Source organism: Ovis canadensis, chromosome 5, assembly GCF_042477335.2.
Source record: "Ovis canadensis isolate MfBH-ARS-UI-01 breed Bighorn chromosome 5, ARS-UI_OviCan_v2, whole genome shotgun sequence".
Classification (NCBI taxonomy): Eukaryota; Metazoa; Chordata; class Mammalia; order Artiodactyla; family Bovidae; genus Ovis; species Ovis canadensis.
The window spans coordinates 121,118,846-121,132,759 of record NC_091249.1 but is presented as its reverse complement, the minus strand read 5'-3'; the positions used below and the strand labels follow the sequence as shown (position 1 = coordinate 121,132,759).

General features: G+C 44.1%; 1 long non-coding RNA gene and 1 pseudogene across 4 annotated transcripts in view; both read left to right on the top strand.

The window, feature by feature from the left end:
* The first annotated feature begins 8,462 nt into the window (after positions 1-8,462).
* On the top strand, positions 8,463-8,569 carry LOC138441906 (small nucleolar RNA SNORA70; annotated as a pseudogene).
* A 186-nt stretch (positions 8,570-8,755) lies between these two features.
* LOC138441548 (uncharacterized) overlaps positions 8,756-13,914 on the top strand; it is a 40,256-nt gene continuing 35,097 nt past the window's right edge. For all 4 annotated transcript variants that reach the window (XR_011257405.1, XR_011257404.1, XR_011257403.1 and 1 more), the window contains exon 1: positions 8,756-9,562. This is a non-coding gene — a long non-coding RNA (uncharacterized lncRNA). The remainder of the gene's footprint in view (positions 9,563-13,914) is intronic.

Here is a 13,914-nt window from a genome sequence, read left to right as displayed (position 1 = left end):
GAGACCAAAACACATAGATTTAAAGCAACTTGGAGACAACGGACTCAGGAAAGAGAAGACCTGGAAAATGAGCACAGAACAGCTTTAGTGTCTACAGAGAGAGGAGCGCTCCTGCAACCGAAACCAAGAACAGGATACTGGAGAAATAGACTGCAAAGAAGGGCGCTTGCAAATGAAAACTGTTACAGCTAAAGATGAAAACTCGGAGTTTTCAGAAGACTCATCAGAAAAGTCAGATAATTGTTGAAGAGTGAAAAGTCAAATGGTGATTAAACCAATAAAAAAATGGAGCAAATGGAAACAATTGTAACTCTAGGTAGAACACAAAGTTGTTCCAGAAAGGAATAATGCTCGTCATTTACTACATCTCAGCTAAAAATAAATTCTAAAAATAAAATTTACGTAGTCATAATAACGTGTGAATATACAATATTTATTTAACCAAAATTGTATATAAATCTACTGGAAGAAAAGGAAACAGAAAGACTGCACCTCTCGAGAGGAGAGAGAGGGAGACGCGAATCTGAACTTCACAGCGAGGAGCCCGCGAAGTGTCAGGACGGGACAGTCGGGAAGCAGCAAGAATGCTCCTGAGAGTCAGGAGGCTCACCGACCACGTCCTGAGATGAAAGTGATTAATTCTGGGGAGAACAGAAGGTTGACAAGGCTGGAGCCATGCCTTATTTCGTAGCAAATCTTGTCAGCTACGGGAATCTTGAGATGCGGTATAGGATCAGCCTTAACAAACAGGAAACCTAAAAGGAAAGACGGAAGGCAGGAGAAGAGGGCAGCAGGCGATGAGAGAGCTGGAGGGCACGGCCGGTCCAATGAAGGTGGACCCGGGCACACTCCGGGGAGTCTGGCGTGCGGCAGTCTGTGGGGTCACGAAGACTCAGACACGACTTGGCGTCTAAACAACAAACGGGAAAGGGAGGAGGCAAGGGCGGAGGCGGCGCCAGCAGTGCCGGGGAGCGACAGGCAAGGGCCGAGGCGGTGCCGCCTCGGGGAGCCACGCGCACAGGGGAGCAAGGCCGGGCCGAGCGATGCCCAGCGCATCTCTCTGTCTCCAGCCTCGTCAGCTGGGGAGAGAGGAGTGCGGAGACCGCACGGAGGGCGGCGGCAGGTGACACGGTAGGCTCATCAGGAGGCTGCAGGGTTCTCGGCCTCCAGGCGTGCCGCGCTCTCGGGTCTAGACTCTGCGTCTGCACGGAGGGCGGCCTCGGGCGAGGCGCTGGACTCTGCAAGCCCTGGCCCCTCAGCCGTCGCTCATGGGCTCGTCCTTTCTGTGCTCTTCACCGCGTGTAGCAGAGAGGTTTCTGCAGAACGAGCGCCCAGATGCTTCTTTATAGGTGGTTCGGGCTGCTATTTCCTTTGGTTAAATACTCCCTATATTTAAACAAATACGTAAAGTACATTTTTGTAGAATAATCTGTTTGGAAACTGATAAGACATGGAGATAGTGCCAAGCAGTCACCATCTCATGAAGCTTTTTACATAAAAACTCAAATATAGCCAAAACGCTTTTTAAATTTCTCTGGAATCACCTTCAAAAGCCAAAATACTTATCAAAAATTTGTTACTAATTTTTAGATTTTGGACATCCATGCTTTTTACCGAAAACTTTGAAAACTACAGAAACATATACAGAATCAATGTTAATCCTGCCATTTAAAAATAATCATAAAAGTTTGGGTATATAATCCAGGTTTTTAAAAATCTATATATCCATATACAAGTTTTAAAAATTTGGAAATACTCTCTATGTTTGGTAACCTGATTTTTTCAATTAATGTTTTATAAACATTTCCCCTCGCTATTAAAATATTATTGTCATTATCATTTTAATGGCTTCATAGTGTTCAACAGATGTATAGCAATTTATTGCCAGGTTTATCTAACGTTTTCTATACTTTATTTTTATAAATAACACTGTAATCAGTAACCTTGTACATGAACTCTGTGCACATTTATTACAGAGGGGGTAGAATTTTAATTCTTGGAAGTTATTTTAATTTCTAGAGGTAGAATTTCTGGGAAAAAATGAGAATGTGTATTTTTAAAAACTCATTACTACCAAGTTTCTCTTCAGCCAACACTTTAACCAGCAGTCCACATTTCATATTTTTGAATGCGCTCAAAATGGACAAAACCTGACTTTTGAAAGTAAACTCCTCACTGGGCATCACGCGTCCTCCTGTAGATTATAATCTCTTTGAGCTTGGAGACCACTTTTTAAAAGTTCATCTTTTATTACATTCTCTGAAACTTCAAGAAAAATTCGTATTAATGCCCAGTAAGTAAGGCCAGTCGTTAAACTGGGTGATGCTGTGTGAGTCAAAACAGTATGACTGGGAAGCAACAACGCTGTGTGTATTGCCAACAGGCTTTGAGGCACAGCTACATCCTCATTCACGAGCACAGAGAACCCCTGTCGCAGAAGACAAATGGCAGATACGCGGGGTTTATCTGTTTTCTCTGATGGCTTCTTCCAACTGATGGTTGTTTTTTCAGATTATCCAGAGGTGACGCTCATTACAAGAAGTCCCCGAAGAACAGCGCATACAGACAGTGACAGAAGTGCATGCTGGTTGGTGTCGTTTCAGAAGCGAATGAGACAAAACTGAAGTGAGTATACAAACAGAGATGAATAAAGTAAACCTCAGTGAACAGCCTCAGGGGAAAATAAGGATGAATTTCGCTGCTGTTTTAAATTCTCCTTTATTGAAAAACAGCCCAATTGGATTCTAAAAGTAGCTTGCAAGAAGAGCTTCCTTCAACTGCTGTCTAAAAGTGCTATTCAGAAATTGTTCTCAACACAGAGAGGGGTATTCACAGCGCTGGCACGTAGGCAGGACAAACGAAGCTTGAGTGACACCTTTCCAGCCCAGGGAGGAGGTAGCTGGAAGTCAGACACAGCTGCTACAGATGACCTACATCAGGTCTCTGTGTAAAAGGCCAATTATCTCCCCAGGTTCACTGGAAATGGGGTCCTGCTCCCTAGAAACCTGTGCAGCCTCTGAAATGCCCTGGAGTTTCACCTTGGCGGCCTCTCCGACTAAGGGCGTCATTAGTGACTCACCAGGGGCGCTCCCTCTCAGCGGGGAAGCACGGAGACTTTCTTCCATCGCTGGTAACGTCTGTCTTTCATCCAACATGACTGCCTCCCGGGTCAAGCCCGCCTAGGGGACTACTGAAAGAACCCAGGGTCGCACCTTGGTGGAAAGGAGAAAGCGGCTGGTTTCCGTGCCTTCTGCACCGGCAGAGTAATGCAGCCTGCACATCCTGAACTGTTTCCAAGACGAACATGCAGTTCAGTTCAGTTCAGTCGCTCAGTCGTGTCTGATTCTTTGCAACCCCATGGACTGCAGCACGCCAGGCCTCCCTGTCTATCACCAACTCCCAGAGTTTACCCAAACTCATGTCCATTGAGTCAGTGATGCCACCCAACCATCTCATCCTCTGTCATCCCCTTCTCCTCCCATCTTCAATCTTTCCCAGCATCAGGGTCTTTTCAAATGTGTCAGGTCTTCACATCAGGTGGCCAGAGGATTGGAGTTTCAGCTTCAGCATCAGTCCTTCCAATGAACATTCAGGACTGATCTCCTTTAGGATGGACTGGTTGGATCTCCTTGCAGTCCAAGGGACTCTCAAGAGTCTTGTCCAACACCACAGTTCAAAAGCATCCATTCTTCAGCACTCAGCTTTGAATTCGGCGCTCAAACATGCAGAGAGAGGCTTAAAGGGTGTTTCCCATACCGTCTTTAAACCTTTGTGGCTCGAGTTGAGATCTCTGAATTAGGTAAAATTTGGTCCCGCCGTCAAAATTGTGAAGAGGACAACGTTTTCACTCAGTTTTAAAAAAAAACCCAAGAGAGCCTCAGTATTTCCTGCAGTTCAGGAGCCACACTAGGCGCTCCCCACTTCCTAGCTCATTTGAATCTGACGATGTTCCAGGGGCGTTCGCTACCTCCTCCCACTCTAACAAATGAAGGGAAGGACCTAACAGACGGGAAGCAATATATCCAAAGTTAACCAGTCAGCAAATGGCAAACCCAAAGTGTGAGCTTCTGTCTTATTAATTCTTAAACCTCTTTTCATGGCTTCTCCCCATTTCTATTTCTTTCTTGGTGTTCCCTCTTTTCTGAGCTCTTCGTATTCAAACTGATTTTCAACCCGCTGTCATGTTAGAAGGGATTTAATGATATCATTTTAACATATAGGTAATAATATGACTTTTAGTTTTGGTGGCACTTGAGCAGGGAGAAACCATAGGATGAAATTTCAGTGACGAAATGCTGGGTGAGTGACAGTTTGATGCAGGATGCATTTTGAGATTATAGTCTCGGAAAAAGAGGCTGAAGTTTCTAGTGGGACACTCTAAGTCTCAGTTCTATCAGATCCTGAAGTCAGGGACTACGTGTTTTTGTCCATCTCTGTTACAGAGACATGGACAAGACGTGCTTGAAAAATATCTTCTGAGGAGAATGATGAAAACCTGTTGGGGTTTCAGGGAAAAAACACACCTGAAGGAGATGAGAGCAGCATCAGGGCTCTGCTGTATGAATGTCGGGATGACTTGCATCTTTTTCCAGCCTCTCAAAGTTATCGCTATAAACATAAAACTACGTCTCCCCCTTTCAACCCTTAACTCATTGACGTGAACACTCGGCATAATTGAGTAATGGAAATAAGACATTTTTCTTGTCACTAGTTAAAGAAAATGTGTTACTAGTCTTCTTTGAGTATATGTTTTGATAATGCTGAGAGAAATTGTGAGTTAGAAGGAAAAGAAAAACTATTTTTTCCCTGAGTTTGTATAGAAAAATTGGTAGCTCAGAACTTGTGTTGAATAGGCAATTGACAAGTCTACAGGGCAGGTATTCAGCACCCATAAAAAAGAACACTTGAGACCTGAGCCAGCTGAGAGTGCCTGGTTATCATCCTCAACAATCAAAACAAACCTCCACTGAGCATCTAGCATGTATAAAAATATAATCTAGGCAGAGGAAAAATAAAAAGTAGGAGATCTTAAAATCTATTTTGGGTGGCAGACTATGCCTATTCATCCACCTACACGTTAAAAGTGATCAAAGCAAAGTGAATGTCTTGCATAAATGACCTCATTTTATCCCGCGTCTCCATGATGTTACATAATTATCCTCACCTATGAAGGTTAATCTCTTCTTTCACCTTTTAACTTTCTTTCCCAGCATGGAAATAAAACTAGGGTTTATCACAATGATTAAAAAATAACTATGTAAATTTTAAGAATCTTTTCACTTGAGGTAATTTCAGGCTTAGAGAAGAATTGAAAAATAGTACCGATTTCCCACTATTCATTCAACTTCCCTTGATGTTAACAGCTTACTCAACCAAAGAGGTGAGGGTGGTGGTGCTGGTAGTTTAGTGGCAAAGTCGTGTCTGGCTCTTTGGCACCCCATGGACTGTACCCCGCCAGGCTCCTCTGGCCACGGGCTTTCCCAGGCAGGAATACAGAAGTGGGTTGCCAGTTCCTTTTCCCAGGGACCTTCCTGACCCGGGGATCAAAGCGTGTGTCCTGCAAGTTCGTTGCCACTGGGTCACCCAGGAAGCCAGATAAAGCGGCAGAGAGTGCTGATCTCGAAACTAGGGAGCTGCCCCGGTACACTGCTGTGAAGCAAGGACGTCTGCAGACTGCCTCAGCCCTTCTAAAGTGTCCTTCCTCTGTGTCCCAAGGTCTCGCTCACGCTGGTCAGGCATCCCTCGCTCCAGTCTCTGACAGTTCCTTCATCCGTGGTTGTCTCTCGTTAAAGTTAGGCTTTTGAAGAGTACGGGTCAGTTACTTTGTAGGTCGTCCCTCAGTTTGGGTGTGTTTCATGTCTTCTCAGGCTTTGACTGGGTTTATGCATTATTAGAAGGAATATCACAGAAGCGGTGTGCCCCTCACCACTGTGTCGTACCAGGGGTGGCTAATCTGGATATGTCTTACTATTGCCGAGGTTAATCTCGGATAAGGTTATGCCTGCCCAATTTCCCCACCGCAAATCTACTATTTTCCCCTTTGTAACTAACAAGTATTTTATATAATAAAATATATTTTGAAATTATTCAAACTTATTAATTTATTCTTAAATTTCACCCACTAAGGAACTCACTTTTGAAGAAAAGGCACATGGAATCCAGGTACAGGAGAACTCTGCTAGTGAAATCAAAAGCCAGACTAGACTGGTGGCCGTTATGATCATCCTAGAGGATCTTAGAAATGCTAAGCACGAGCATATGAAACAAAAGCACCCTCAAAAAGGCATAAAGAGTAAAGCAATTTACCATTAATACCCCCCAAAAAAACCTTCTCTTTTCAGTAATTCAAGGACAGAGATAAAATAAAGAGATAAAATATGAAGAGAAATAGGAGGAATTCCAGACAGATTCTGTAGTTTTCAGAGGTACATTCTTATTTGTATTTCTTAACTCATTTTCAGTAAGTTATATGGTTCACAGATGAAATAAAAATCATATTTCCAGTATTCCTTAGATCATAAAGAGCCATGGAGTTTGGGGTTTCTGAGTCTTAAACTTTGGAAGACTATTGAATGCTTCTTGTTGAAAATTATTTTATTAATTTTCATTCAGCATGCTTATAACATTTCAAAATCTTTATTCAAGTTACATTGTAAAACATGCCTTCCGAATTATTTCTGTATCAACTTTCCTAGCCGTAAGATGCAAAAAGGCTCTTGAATCCTGTCTTTGTAGAATTGATTTGCCCTCCAATAGTCCCAACAGCATTAACTCGAGCATATACCAAGGAACATTACTATTATATGGTTCATCATACCAAAAAAAAAAAAAAGCAGTTTGAAGCTAATTGATGTAAAATACAAAAATACCTATATTCTTAATGAAACAATTGTGTATTGTTTTTTTCTGATTCAGTAATAACATCAATGGCCAATATATATTTAGCACTTTTTATGTGCCAGGGACTAATCCAGTTCCATGGATTCCCTCATTTAACTGTCACTTCATGAGATGTCAAAAATTATGAAGGATTTGAGATGTTTACCCTATTCGGAAATTAATAAAATAGCCTCCCATAGTTTAATAGATGCTGGTGGAACACATAAGACTCCTGGGTCAGAGACAAAGGACTTCATTACCCCCAGAGACAGCAAAAACCAGAGTGGCAGCGTTTCCCTGGGCCAGTCCTCCAAGCCCCGGCCCCACGGGTCAACACGAAGAACACACAGTGGGCCACATCGTGGAAGAGGAGCCCTGAGCTCAGGAAACCGGAGTCGCCTAAAACAGACAGCAGGCTACTCCTTGCTCCAAAGGGGGGGACTGTCACTGTCTTGTAAGGGTATTTACTGTACCGGCATCCTGGGACAGTTTGTCTAGAACCAAGAAAGGCATTCTGTGCCTATACTTTGGGACATGTAGAAATGCAGGATGCTCAGGGATTATCTCACAGCATGATGAAAAATTAAAAAGCAAAGACATTACTTTGCCAACAAAGGTACATCTAGTCAAAGCTATGGTTTTTCCTGCGGTCATGCATGGGTGTGAAAGTTGGACCATAAAGAAAGTTGAGAGCAGAAAATTGATGCTTTTGAACTATGGTGTTGGAGAAGACTCTTGAGAGTCTCTTGGACTACAGGAGATCCAACCAGTCCATCCTAAAGGGAATCAGTTCTAAATATTCATTGGAAGGACTGATGCTGAAGCTGAAACTCCAATACTTTGGCCACCTGATGCGAAGAACCGACTCATTTGAAAAGACCCTGATGCTGGGAAAGATTGAAGGCAGGAGCAGAAGGGGACGACAGAGGATGAGATGGTTGGACAGCATCACTGACTCGATGGACATGAGTTTAAGTAAACTCTGGGAGTTGGTGATGGACAGGGAGGCCTGGTGTGCTGCAGTCCTTGGGGTCGCAAAGAGCTGGACATGACTGAGTGACTGAACTGAGCTGAGCAGATGATGAAGGTGCTATCATTATTCTGCTTACGTGTGAAGAACCCAAAGCTTAGAAGGAACTGTACGAATTTAAGGAGCCATTCAAAGAGTGGGTTGGGTATAAAGGTGCTCCCAAGGGAAGTTTTCTGGAGATGTTTTGAAAAATAAATTGTGCTTCCTGTCTGTGATGTCACTCTTAAAAAGTAAATCTTAACTTCCAAATACAATTGCACTTCTACTTTGCTTGAGAAAGTATGTCACAATAGAGAAAAAACTGGAGCCCTGAAGTCAGGTTGCGTCAAGCTGGAATTTTAGCTCAATAGTTACTAACCCCTCTGAGACTGTTTTCTCCTCTGTGAAACAGGAATGCCTTGTAGAGCCATCGTGGCAATTAAATGAAGTCACGGGTGTGAGGTTCCCAGAACCAAATCCTGGCACATACTAAGTGTTCAGCAACAGAGAGCAATAACGGTGCCTTGTGAGATGGTTGTAAGCAAAGTCCTCTTCACTTCTGTTACTCTCAGAATTGGGAGAATCCAGCAATCAAATCAGGAGACGCAAACAGCAGCCTCCTTGGTAGGGCACGCAGCCTGTTGCCTGCGCAGGCTGCCTTAAGGGGCCTTGGAGACACCGCTTTCCAGTGGACATTCGTGACTGACATGCTGGCCTCAGCCTAGGCTCCAGACAGGCGTGCACGGTGACCTTGGAAAGCCCCGGGTTCACAGTGGGCAGAGTCCACGTTGGCTAAGTCATCACGTCTGTCCACACCGAGCTGCAGGGCAGGAGCTGGTGATCGCGGCCCTCCGCGGGACCAACCTCAGGTTCCCCGGCTGCCGAAAGAGCCCCACCCCCGAGAGCCAGGGATTCACTAGATTTAATGCGGTTGAGCTAGAAAGTGTGGTGACTGTAGAGCAGCTCATCCCAGAGGGCTGTGGGGTCAGATTCCCCCGACCGTGGCCTCTGGACAAACGCCAGCCCTGCACTCGTGAGAGCCTTGGGGCCGACCCTGCTTAATCATGCCCGCCAAGGCACCCTACTTCCTGTCCAAAAAAAACAGAAGGGTTTTAAGTCCTGTTTTTCCGTGTAAAAGCTTTTTCAGGCATTGGAGGTGTGTCATATTGAATGCAACTTTTTTCGTTGAAAGATTAATTTTAAACATGGGGTGAAAACTCTTTAGCTGTCAAAGCATTAGCTTTCAGCATTAGAATGGATGTTGTTCTTTTAAAAGGTCTCCTGATATTTCTTTAATGACTCGGAGCAGGAAAGCTTGTCATTTTCCCTAAACCAATGTGAATAAAATACCGATGTATGGTGAAAGTCAGAGCTGGGAGGAGCTCAGTAATCTACATTTCCCGTAACGTGTGCCCCACTGACCAGCTCACATGGCCCCGTGACTACATAGGGAGCTGGGCTGTGCCAGAGACAGCTCTGTTGATCTTTTATCCATCCACGTGCAGAGGTATTGGAAGATGAAACTGCGTTTTACATTCACTTAAAAGTTATGCCACAGCCATCAGATAAAAGCAAGAATAATTGCCTGCTCAGTGGGCAGGCTGCTACAGAGGCGGAAGCACTCATCAAACAGCGGTGTTTCCAGCTTTGGCAGATGGAGCATCACATTCTTTGGTGAGTTCCTCCACCCTGTAAAATTTAATGATTTCCCCTCCCTGCGGATTGCTGAACAAATTGTTGTCCACAATGGCTTGATGTTGATTTGCTTTCTAAAGCCTCTCAACTTTAACTAATAGTTGCAATCCAAATTAACAATAACCAAGGAAGTATGGAAATTATGGGTGCATTCTGGTAGTTCACTTCAAACTAAGCTTGTTATCTGCATGAAATACAACCTTGCCTCCATGAATAATTCTCAAAAACGTCGAATTTAAAATGAGCGCTGGGTAGGATAAACAGTAGTTGAATAATACTTAAACTCCACCATCTGGTATTCCAGTATTTTAATGTGAGCTGAATTTCTTTTATTAGGTGTTTATTTGTGATTCTTTCAGTATGGATTCTTTTCTTATGCAGAGCAAGCTCCACAAATTGGAGAGTAGTAAGAGTTATGATGCAGGACAATTTTTCTTTATAGTAATTCTCTTAAAGAGAAACACAATATCAGAATCTCAACCATTTCCCAAAAGATAAACTAGAAGAAATTTGCCTTAATTCAGAGCCCTTATTTGTAAGACTCCTTAAGGTCGGTGAGTGTAGAGAGAGGAAGAGAGCTGTTCAGGTGCTAGGGAAAAAAAGGACAGCGAATGGCAAAGCATTAACGACGAGAAACAAAGGTGCAAGATGATTAGTAGTAGGAGACACAGGGCAGGATAAAGAAGCAATGACAGATATGTAGTGATAATCTTTCGGGGGAAAATAAGAAAATAAGATAAAGAATTTTTGAAAAATGGAATGGGTATCATCAAAGGAAGATTTAATGGGCTTATTTTGCTGAAAAAACAAATCAATCAATGTTATTGCCCCCAACATGTTATACTAAAGTATTCCAGTGACTTAAGGTGAAATTTGCAAGAGAATAATTTTTCTCCTTTCTGATGTGAGAAATACGATAAAAGGTACAGAGGACGCAGAAAACCGTAATGATGACATGTACATAGCTCCTGACTGTTTACCGAACACGTTCACACGCATGATTCCCTTTGACAGACACGAAGCTCTGCACAAGCTGGGTAAGAACTGCTCTTATCACCTCTCTACACTTCACCAACAGGCTCACCTGAGGAGCGACAGTATCTTAAAGTCAGTTTTATTTTTCAAAACCGTCAACTTTGTTTATTTTTCTAATCAGCACGAACCAAAGTGGGCTACTCTGGGTGTGTTCCAAGTAGTATCATGGTCTGCTTGAAATGTGCCTGCCTTCTAACCCAGAGTTCGGTTCTTGCTGACACGGCCCAGCCTGCGGAAGCCTGACTCTGCGCCAGCTGAAGCAGCCTCTGTGAGTAGGCCCTTAGCGGCTCTACGCAGCGTCCCCCGACCTGGCATGGGTAGAGCACTTCAAGTCTGGCAGAGTTCTCTTTCGCATCCGTGATCTCACTCAGCGTTCACAGCAACTCTGTGAAGCTGACATTGCTCTTTTCTAAACTAGAGAAAATTTAAATTCGCACCTGGTAACTGGTCCGCCCTGCAGCATGCTGATAAATGCTAGAGATAGGTCTCCACTCAAGGTCTTCAGCTGTGAGACCGGGGGTTGGGTTGGTTGCTTTCTAAGACCTCTTCGCTTTCTATCTTCCCTCTGTTCAAAGACTGCCTGGGAGAATCTATTGTTGTTTACATATCACTAGTATTTTACTGGTGAATTGTATAATGACTCGAATAAAGAAGAAAGAAACGTCTAGCTATGCAAGGACTTCCTGACACCTCCTGTCTGTATGTGGTGGGAAGGATAAAAGATGAACCAAACCTTTCTCCACCCTAAGGGTGTGTGCTCTGGCTTGGGGCATCATATATGAATATCCAGAAAGTCTCCGCAAGTGCGCTCAGAGTCAGGCTGGGCAGGTGACCTTCACTCTTAAGCCACAGGATTGGCTTAAACACTCAGGGACTAAAGCAGTGAAGCAGAAGAATAGGAACCCAGATCTTACGTGCTGTCTACACTGCTAGCATGCCTCTTCTCCTCCGGAAAGATGCTGGAATGTATCTTCTTATAAGTGATGATGATAATATTGTCATCTTTCTTATTGTGCAGGGTCAGTATAGCCCTTCTAGCAAAATTAAGTTAGGCAAAATTCATTCAGTACCTGAAATGTGATGCGCATGTATTCGAGTCCAGAAAGAATCACAAATACGGAGAAGATGTAGAGTTCAGGCATTAGCTGTGCTTCGTGGGGGTGAGGGTGGGAGGAAGGGATAGTTGGAAGTTTGAGATCCACATGTGTGCACCGCTGTCTTTAAAGTGGGCAACCGACGCGGACCCACTGTGTGGCGCAGGGAGCTCTGCTCGGTGTGACGCGACAGTCTGTAAGGAAAGGGGTTGGGGTGGGGGGGGACTGATCCGCGTGTATGAAAGGCGAGTCACTCTGCTCGGCACCTGAAACCACCACCGCATTGCTAATAAGCTATACGCCAACATAAAAAGTTAAAAAACAAAAAGCAAATTAAAAGACACCTTTGTCTTCAAAGTAATCTTCTTCTGTTTTGCTGAGTCTTTATCAAGATCTGCCAAAAAGTCATTCAAGTGACCCGTTCAAATTTTTCTTCCTCTTAACTTTTAAAAGTACTAAAGTGAGTCATTGGAATGAATGAAAGGCAAAAGAGCAGAATGGAAAAAACCAGAAGCAGAAGATCAAGACTCTTAGCCTCTAACTAAGTGAGATCTGACAAGTTCTCACTACCCGTAACTGCGCGGTGTCACTAAGGTGTGCCTTGTGAGGCGTTTCCTCAGGGGCAGCCGATCTGCTCGTTCCTGCTGAGCTTGTAACAGGGCACACGACGCATATTTTCTCCATGAAACAAGCAAGCAGGACGTCAGAGCAGATCTCGGAAGATGCTGAGAGCTGGACGCTGGGGAGTGGATCGCCCTGCCAGCAGCCAGTAAGTAATGCGTGTGCGTCAGTCCTGAACACTCTTCATTCAAATCGCAGCCCTGCATCAAACTTCAGGCAACAGTGTAAGACGAGGGAGGCCCCACGCAAGAAGGAAATTATAATAATGCAGCTTGCAATACAGTTTCATTTCAAAAACCATTTTTCATATAAACTGGTATCCAAAGTGCTTTACCAAATAAAATAGTACAAGAAAGTGGACAGCATGTGGTATAAATTACAGAAAACAGTGGTTCGAGGGTATCATATGTGGAGCAAATTAAAGTGTCCCATCGTAAAGCCAAGCGCAGGGGGCAGAGCGTGAAGACGCCCCATAAGGTGCGGAATTTTAGAGGAGGCTTCAGAAACGTGCACGCTGATAAGAAAGCCACTGTCCCCCTACTTGAGTTTTTAAAATGAAGTATTAATACTTATCATTCTCTTTTCCTAATACCATTCTCTCTTTGTGCAATGCTTTAACCTGTCGGTTTTATACAGCTGAATTTGTGGATGCTTAGCTTGACTATTGCAATAAACCGGAAAGAAGGAGGGGTTCTGTGTGAAGAATCAAAGAACCCCCAAAATGGGCTGATTGTCCAGAAGTGGCAAACGTACGCGTGGCAGAAATCCTCTCCCGGGCGTTTATGGCAGGGTCTAAGTACTTCAAGGCTCTTATCTGTTCTTCCAAATAAATCCGAATATGTTCACTGGGAAACATTAACTACCATAACTCAAATCACATGTCCGTACCTGATTGCACAGCGTCTGGCTTGTCATCCTAGTTTTTCAGAAATTAAAAGGAATTTTGGTCATCAACAGATGAGTCTTTAGAGGAACGCCAGCCTGAACTTTCTTTCCTCTGGGTCTTTGCCCTCTGTTCATTCTTGTCCATTTAGAACGCTTTCACCCTTTCTCCGAGGATTCGTTTTATTTTTCGTGGCCTAACTTCAGGGACAGCTCCTTCAGGGCGCCTCCTCTGATCTTTCCTTCCTGTCTTCTCCAAGCTACCCTGACATTTCACCTGATTTCTCTCTTTCTGGTGTTTACCCTTCAGTGAGTTAGCAGGTACTAGCTGCTGCTCATTTGGTAGAACTTTGTAAAGACGTAGGCCGAGAATCGGGTCTGTTAGCTGGCAAGGCATGATGACCCTAAGCCCACGGGTTAAAAGATTGCCAAATCACGGACTTAAAAAGAAATAGCCAGCAATTTCTCAACAGTCATAGAAAGGGTCATCCCTAGGATCCTAGGATAACATGTTTCTCTTCCTGGAACAAAGGGATGTTTACTTTCCTGCAGGTGTCTGTCTGTGAGACAGAGTGACTTTTAAAGCTGTTTGCTCAGTGACCTTGTGGACTCTCGATCCAGACTTGGCTTCAGCTTTGGGCAGAGCCTCCCGGTGGCCCTGGGGCAGGGGGGCGGGGCTGACCTTGGCTTCCTCAGCCT